The sequence below is a fragment of the Anser anser genome (assembly GCF_964211835.1).
Source record: "Anser anser genome assembly, chromosome: 7".
NCBI classification, from domain to species: domain Eukaryota; kingdom Metazoa; phylum Chordata; class Aves; order Anseriformes; family Anatidae; genus Anser; species Anser anser.
This window is the reverse complement of record NC_139727.1, coordinates 20329768-20337172: the sequence shown is the minus strand read 5'-3', so window position 1 is coordinate 20337172 and position 7405 is coordinate 20329768.

The following is a 7405-nucleotide window of genomic DNA, read 5'->3' as shown; positions in this document are numbered from 1 at the left end:
ATGAGGAATACACACAGAGTAGCTCATCCTCGCTGTCTCTCTCTCTCTTTCCTACCTACCCAGCTATCAATCAATGTAACTAGCTAGCTATCTACTTACCTATCATGTGCCTTCTTAATCACAGTAGGCTTGCTAGTGGTGATTGCTGCTGATCTGTAATAAACACAGGGTTTTAGAAAATAAAGCCTGCGTGTCCTTGTGTCCTTGTCCGGAATCCTCCAAACCCACTGTTGCCATCTCTATACAGCCATGGGCCGCCTTGTGGACTAAGTGCTGGAGGTGACTTGTTGAGGCTAAATGTTTGTCCGCTTCTTAAGAGAAGGTTCAGCGTTGAGGAAACTTCCAACGTGAGATGCGGCGGATATGCAAGGAATCTGTTCCAGGATGGTCCCCTTGCCAATGTAGCCTGCAGCCTTAGGTGCTGGTAACGCCACGGGAGCTTGGCGTGCTGACTGGAAGAGGGATGGCGCGGAGGGTAGAGCGCAGTGAAGGCTCCGCAGACAGGCTCTATGCTGTCGCTGCAGGGAGAGGGAAGTGGATGGTACTATGGAGTTGACAGATTGCATGGCCAGCCCTGAGTCTAACTGCCAAAACATGTCCTCTGGGTGAACTTTGCTCCTTATAATCTCATCATAATGCCAAAACACACCTCCATCCCAAAGGCTACCCGCCTCCCAAGGTGCGACCACCCTTCACTGAGCATGCCTTCTGAATTTCTCTGAGCCTATACCTGTAAACAAAAGCGAGAAAAATTTATACCAATCACAACGAAGACACGTATGACTAGAGTCACTCAGGCTCCACCTACAAGTAAGAAAATAGTCTAAAAATGGCTCAAGAGAAGGAAAATGGAGGGCAAGTCACCATCACAGACAAGTTGGAAGGCCATCGCTTACTTCTGGGATCCGTTGACAGGCTGAACCTCTCCCCTCCTCCACCTCCTCCTCCACCAGGGACGCCTATTGGGTGAGATTCGAACTCTTGGTTATACCGAGTGCTTCCCTGGCAGTCCTAACATTCTCTATGGCATTGTTTCATAAGTCAGCATTGCGTCATATTGTGATTGTGTTTGTCACATTCTTGGCATTTGCACATGCTTTTGCAGACAGTGTATATATCACCGGCAATCCAAAAGAACCTGTACTCGTGTTGCTTCAATAAACTACACCAGTCATTTACTGGACTGAAAGCGTATTTTGCTATTTGTGCATCCCTGATCGGGATAATTTCATAGACTGAATGGAACTGGACTTACAGCGCCAAATTGGGCATCACTCAGAATCTAAGCCCAGCCGCCCCAAGCCCCTCTGAGATCTGAGTACAAGCTGAAACGCAAGCCGGCTAGGTCCTGCCAAACTTCCTTACACTTTAACGCAACACGGGTAAATCCCGCTGTTGCATTGTGACAGCACCCACGACCTCACCCAGCCTGACAGACAGACCCTGGGCTTGCAAAGCCCATCAAAGCAAAGCCTGCTTCACGATTTCCTGATTGCTCAGGCTCCTTTTTCTCAACGACCCTGCATTGGCTCAAGTCTTTGCAAAAACACCAGACTCGCAGAGGGTTTGGGAGGGGCCTCTGCAGGTCATCTGCTCCAAACCCCTGCTCAAGCAAGGCTGCCTAGAGACGGGTGGACACTGGGCACCACCGGAAAGGGCCTGGCTTCGTCTTCTTTGCACCCTCTCTTTGCGTATTTATATATAGCGAGGAGATCCCCGCCGAGCCCGCTCTTCTCCAGGACGAACAGTCCCAGCTCTCTGTCTCTCCTCGTAGCAGAGATGCTCCAGTCCTGCACCCAGGAGTGGCTGGGCTGCCGCTCACTGGACTCCCTCCGCTCCGTCCGTGCCTCTCCTGCACTGGGGAGCCCCCAACTGGACCCAGTCCTCCAGGTGTGGCCTCACCACAGCTGAGCTGAGAGGAAGAATCACAGCAAGCTGCTGGCAGCGCTGCTCCTGATGCAGCCCAGGGAAAAGCCACTGCCAGGGAAAACTGAGGCTAAACCTCGTCGGAGTACCTCAGCCTTCTCCACGTCGATTGTCACTAGTTCTCCTGTCTTATTTATCAGGACAGTTGCGTTTCCTTGAATCTTCCTCTTCAGAACAACAAGGGCTTCCTCTGCAGAAGCCCTTCCTCTTGCCTAAGTCAGCTCCACCTCTGCTTTGGAGACCATTGCTCTTCCAGCTCCTTGTCTGCAGAGCTCCTTTGCAGCTGGGCACTCCCGGCATGGCCTGGTGCCTCTGCTTGTTCCTCCCCAGGGGCACGACTTCAAACTTCCCCTTGTTGAACCCCATCAGGTTCCGTCAGGCCATTTCTCCTGCCTGTCCACGTCGCTCTGGCAGGCAGCATGACCCTCTGCTGCATCAGACACTCCTCCCAGTTTGGGATCATCAGCAGACTTGCTGAGGGTACACTCTGCCCCATCGTCCGCATCGTTCATGAAGACAAAGAGAGGATTAGACGCAGTGTTGACCCCTGGGCTTCACCGCCAGTTCCTGGCGTAACACTCGGGTGACTCCTCCCCCGGTGATGGACTTTGCCTCTCCCGTTGCCGGACCTCATGAGGTGCCTCTCAGACCAGGTCTCCAGCCTCTCCAGGTCCCTCGCGATGGCAGCGCAACCATCTTGTCTACCACTCACCCCTCCGCGTTTGGTACCAGCTGCACACTTGATGAGGGTGCGCTCCGTCCCAGCAAAGGACACGCTCCTCACGCCGTAGAGGAACGCCCCCCACACCCCTCCCACAGCCAGCAGAAAGGCAAGATGGCAGGCCATGGAGAAGAGCAGCCCAGCACTGGCACTCGCTACCTGCTCTACCGCAGCTCTAAAGGGCTGTGGTGTGGTCCTGCCTGGTGACAAAGAAGGCACCACGTGAGAAGCGGAGGTTCTGTCCTGGTCTCTTGCCGCCAAATACTATTGTGCCCGAGTGAGAGCGTGGCTCGTCTTCCCAAGGAGCACGGGACATCTCCTGACAGTTTTCTAGCCATCGCCTGGGGCTGGAGACCCACACCGGGCCTCAGAGCGTCCCCGGACCTTTCCAGACCAGCACGGTTGCCTCGATATCTTGCTGAGTGACAGCTTGAACCACGCGGTGCCACTCAACGCCTGCTGCCTCAGTCCCATGCTCTGGCACACCGGCCCATCAGAAAAGTTGCCTTTCCAGCCCCTGGCCACGTAAGGACAGCAACTTTCCTCTTTTTGGTCTGTGCTCCACCAGTGACCGAGAGTAGGAACGCCAGGGCACATCTCTGCTGTCCTCCTTTGTCTGCCCTTTCATCAAGGAGCGTGACGGTGTTTCAAGGCATCACCAAGCGGTCGGGCAAGATGCCAATGGCCGCGACAACACTGCAAGGAAGGCTACATTTCTGCAAGTACAAGGATGTGGGGTCGTGACCAGAGTCACTTACACACCGGAAGCTTTTTCCCCAGTATCGCGGATGCCAGGACGTGGATGACTCGCACCGAGGTTCACCTGAGGTTTCTTACAATGCCTCAGCACTTTTTGGTGACTCACAGGTAAGCGCAAGGCGGTCTGCTGACACCACCTTGCAATTAAAGGGCACTGCATGTGCCTCTCTGTCCCTTAGCGAGAGCAAACAAGCCAGAGCCTCTGGGTCAGTGACCGCAAAAACAACCCACCGGGGAACGGTGCCAAGATGACTGTGGCTCTGCAACACAGTGCTGAAGCCAACAGATTCTCCTGGCTACGGCTCACTTTCGGGCATGACTCAGCAGCCTCCTTCATCACCCTCCAGGGCCTCGTGGAGCTCTGGCCTCTCCTCAGGTGTGGAATGAGTACGGCCAGTCAGGTAAGGCACGGGCTGCGCCCTTCTCCAGGAAAACACTCTGACCTTCCCTGGCTGAAGGCAACAGCTGAACTGCCCTTTGCGTGGCACCAAAGTGCGTGCATCATCGAGGCCGGAGGGGAGCAGAGACTTGCCATGGGGAGGCCTGACCCACTGCAGCAGTTGGCCTCAGGGTCCCTCGCCCTGCACACACACAAGGGTTTCTATCCAGATCGCAGGGGGCCTTGCCTGACCGCCACCTTCCGCCCACCCCAGCGGATCTGAGTCTCCTCCAGGCTCTGTCCTGCACCAGGACAGTCCTCCTACAGAGGCTTGCCTGTGCTCTGAGCTCCTCCATAGCCTGCGGGCACCGCTGTTGCTCAGGCTCGGCCTCCGCCTGTCAACGGGAAACACTCGAGAGGTCCCTTCATCAGCGCTCCACGGGTGAAGTCCTACGTGGTGGCCATGATCCCCAGCAAGGGGAGGACGAGCGCAACACCTGCTCGTGGCCTGAATCTTCTGCACGTCCTCACCAGCAACTGCAATGAGCCCTCAAACGGAGAATTGGTCTGAGGCAGGAACAGATTTGCCCTCAAACAAATCTCTTCCACCTTACGTGGCACAACAAGACAGCCAAACAGTTCAGGGGAAGGAGGAATGTCTTTCATCTGCCAGCAGAGCTTTGAGAGCCCAAATTACCCTTTCTGCCTGTGCTTCACGTTCATGCCATTTCAGCTGCCTCAGGGCTCTGGGCTGCAGTATAAGAAGGTGCCCAGCTCCCAGCTGCTCTATCCTCTGCTTGGGCCTTCCTCTCCTCTGTGAAATCGGTAAGTCTCAGTTCAGTTCCCTTTGCCTCTTGTCTCCTCACTGCTCAGAGCGGATTTTGTGGACAGGGCTGCACTCGTTTTCCTCCCCCGTCCTCCGCAAATGGCCTGGACCGACAACCACGCCTGACTTCTCTTCTGGGAGGGAACGTGGGAAGGCGTAGCTTCTTTCACCTGAAACGGGGCTTGGGTGGCCTTCTTTGCCAGTCGTAGCTCTCTTCAAGGCTCCGCGGGTACGGCCGACGCTCTCTAAACAATGACCGGGCTTCTTCCTCCACCATCCGTGGGGAAGCAGCGCCCTTGTTTCATTATTAGCGTGATGAGGAGTTCCCAAAGGAGACCTAGACCAACCCCCCCCCCGCACCCCAGACGTCTTGCGGTATGGTGGCTAATGTCCTCAGGAGACCCGTTGTCTTCTACTCAGACCTGTCCCCCGCTGAAAGAAGTGGGAGAGAGGAGTTTACCTGACAAGACCAGGGCGCTTGGGAGGGGGAGGAGACCTGTTTGAGAGAGCAAACAAACTGAGGTCCAGATGCTGGCAGAATAAGTTGCCTTCTGCTGGGAACGGCGGCTGATGAGCAAGACCTTCTCAGCGTGATGGCGAGAGGGAGCCTCTTGGTCTGCGGTAGAAAATCTTGCCCTGTCTGAGGCACTAGCAGCAAGGCTAAACTCAACCGATGAGAAACAGTTTGCATCCAGTTCCTCCTACCTTCCTCGGGAGCCGGTGAACCGAGGACTCGCTTTTCCCTAGCAAATTTTCCAGCGCAGCCTTCAAGGCGGAGCAGAACCCTTGTTGTAGGCTGCGAAGGAAACAGCCTTGCAGTCTGGAGATGTACCCTTGGAAATGGAGCAAGCGGAGGCTGGAGAGTGCCTCCACCGGGCACGCTGGGGAGAGGCGAGACAGGCTGGACAGGAGCTTGAGTTGCACACGGGGAGCCTCCCCCTCTGTGATCACCCTTAAGCTACCAACAGCTACCCACCGCATGCCCACCCAAACACCCACAAACACCCCCTCTGGTGCCACTGCAGGGCCTTCAACAATCGGGTCGTGCTACCAGAGTGCCTTGTGCTGCACAACTGCTGCATTGTGCTGCGCTGTGCTGTTCTGCCCAAACACAGTGTGGCGCCGTGGCGGACCCTCTTGCCGGACATAGCTTGCCGGAACGAGGCCCCTTGCCAAGGTCCTGCTCTCCGCTGAGCTCCCAGGTCACGAGAGGAGCTAAGCCGGGAGCTGGGGGGGCCTGAAAGGGTGCGACAGCTCACGCCTTCTGCTCCCTCCCGCCTCCATCTTGCAGGGTCAGCTCCCTCCTCCACCGGACATGTCGTGCTACAGCCCGTGCCTGCCAGGTGCCTCCGGCCCAGCCCCGCTTGCAAACAGCTGCAACGAGCCGTGTGTCCTCCGGTGTGCTGACTCCAGCGTTGCGATCCAGCCCTCGCCAGTCCTGGTGACGCTGCCGGGCCCAATCCTCAGCTCCTTCCCTCAGAGCACAGCCGTGGGATCCACAGCATCGGCTGCCGTGGGGAGCTCGCTCAGCGCTAGCAGCGTGCCCATCAGTGCCGGGGGCTCCCTGGGCCTGGGGGGCTTTGGGTGGTCAGGGCTGGGCCGTGGGCTCTGCGGACCTCTCGGACGGGGCAATCTCCTCTGCTAAAGCCCGTCCATCACCTGCCTGTGGACGAGCACCACAAGCTTCCAAGGGAACCCTGGAGCCAGCCCTGAGAGCACGGCAGTGGTCTGCAGAGGAGCCAAGCTTCCGCCTCTGTGCCTGGAGGCGGGTGCCTGTGCCAACCTCCTACTTCTCCTCATCAGCCTGCCCTCTTTCCCACCTTTACTCTCCTTTGCCTTGAAGGGCAATTGGAAAAGAAGCACCCCGGGCATGGGGGTGTGCCTTCAGACGGGAACACTTCTCTGAGCTTTCTGCATCATGGCGAATGCATTTCTTGGTCTTGCGGTGGTCTTCTTCTTTGCCTTTTTCCCATTAAAAGACTCTGTTGATTAGAGTTGGTGAACTGTCCACTTGCCTTGTCGTCCCTCCCGGCTGAGCTTCCCGGGCAGACAAGGTGGTGTAAGGGGCACGGGGAGCATCCATGCCCAAAGCCTGCTCCGAGCATTAGGGCAGTTCTCGGAGCTTTGCCAAACATCCAAAGTGCATTGCCTGAGCTCTCATCTTTTGCATGTTCCTTTGATTTTCTCATTAAAGACATTGAGCATCACCTTTGGAGTCTTGTTTCATTCTCCCCTCTTCGCACAGCCTGGGCAGCTGAGTAGGCAAAAGAGTTCCTTCCTTTACAAAACCCCGTTTTGTAAACGCAGTTTGTGGGCTTGCAAAGAGCCTTGTCTTTCATCCCTCGCACTGGACATAAGGTCATTTGTGGGCTGAGAGCTTGTTTGGATAGAGAATCATTACCCATTGGCACGCCTCAAAAGCCACAAAGCAAAGTAGGAAGGAAGCCCACGTTTTCTGTTGAATGTCCCTGTGCTGCACTGCCTAGAGCAGGGGCTCAACAGATTGCTGGGTCAGTGAGAGCCGACACTGGCCCTGGCTACTTTGCGAGGAAACGCCCTGCTAAGAAGCCAGAACGTCAAGCCAAAGTATCTTGCACAGCCTGTAGAAAGTCAGCTTTCCAACTCCTTTTCCACACGGGGCAGTGCCAGTCTTGCAACAAGTACAGAAAGCCAAGGGGCAAGACAGAGGCAACCCTCAGGGCTCCATTTCTGGAGGCAGGAAGAGACTGCGTGCGTTTACCCTCTTCCCACAAACGGCACAGTGTAACAAGGGATGTAGTCAGCAAGCCTAATG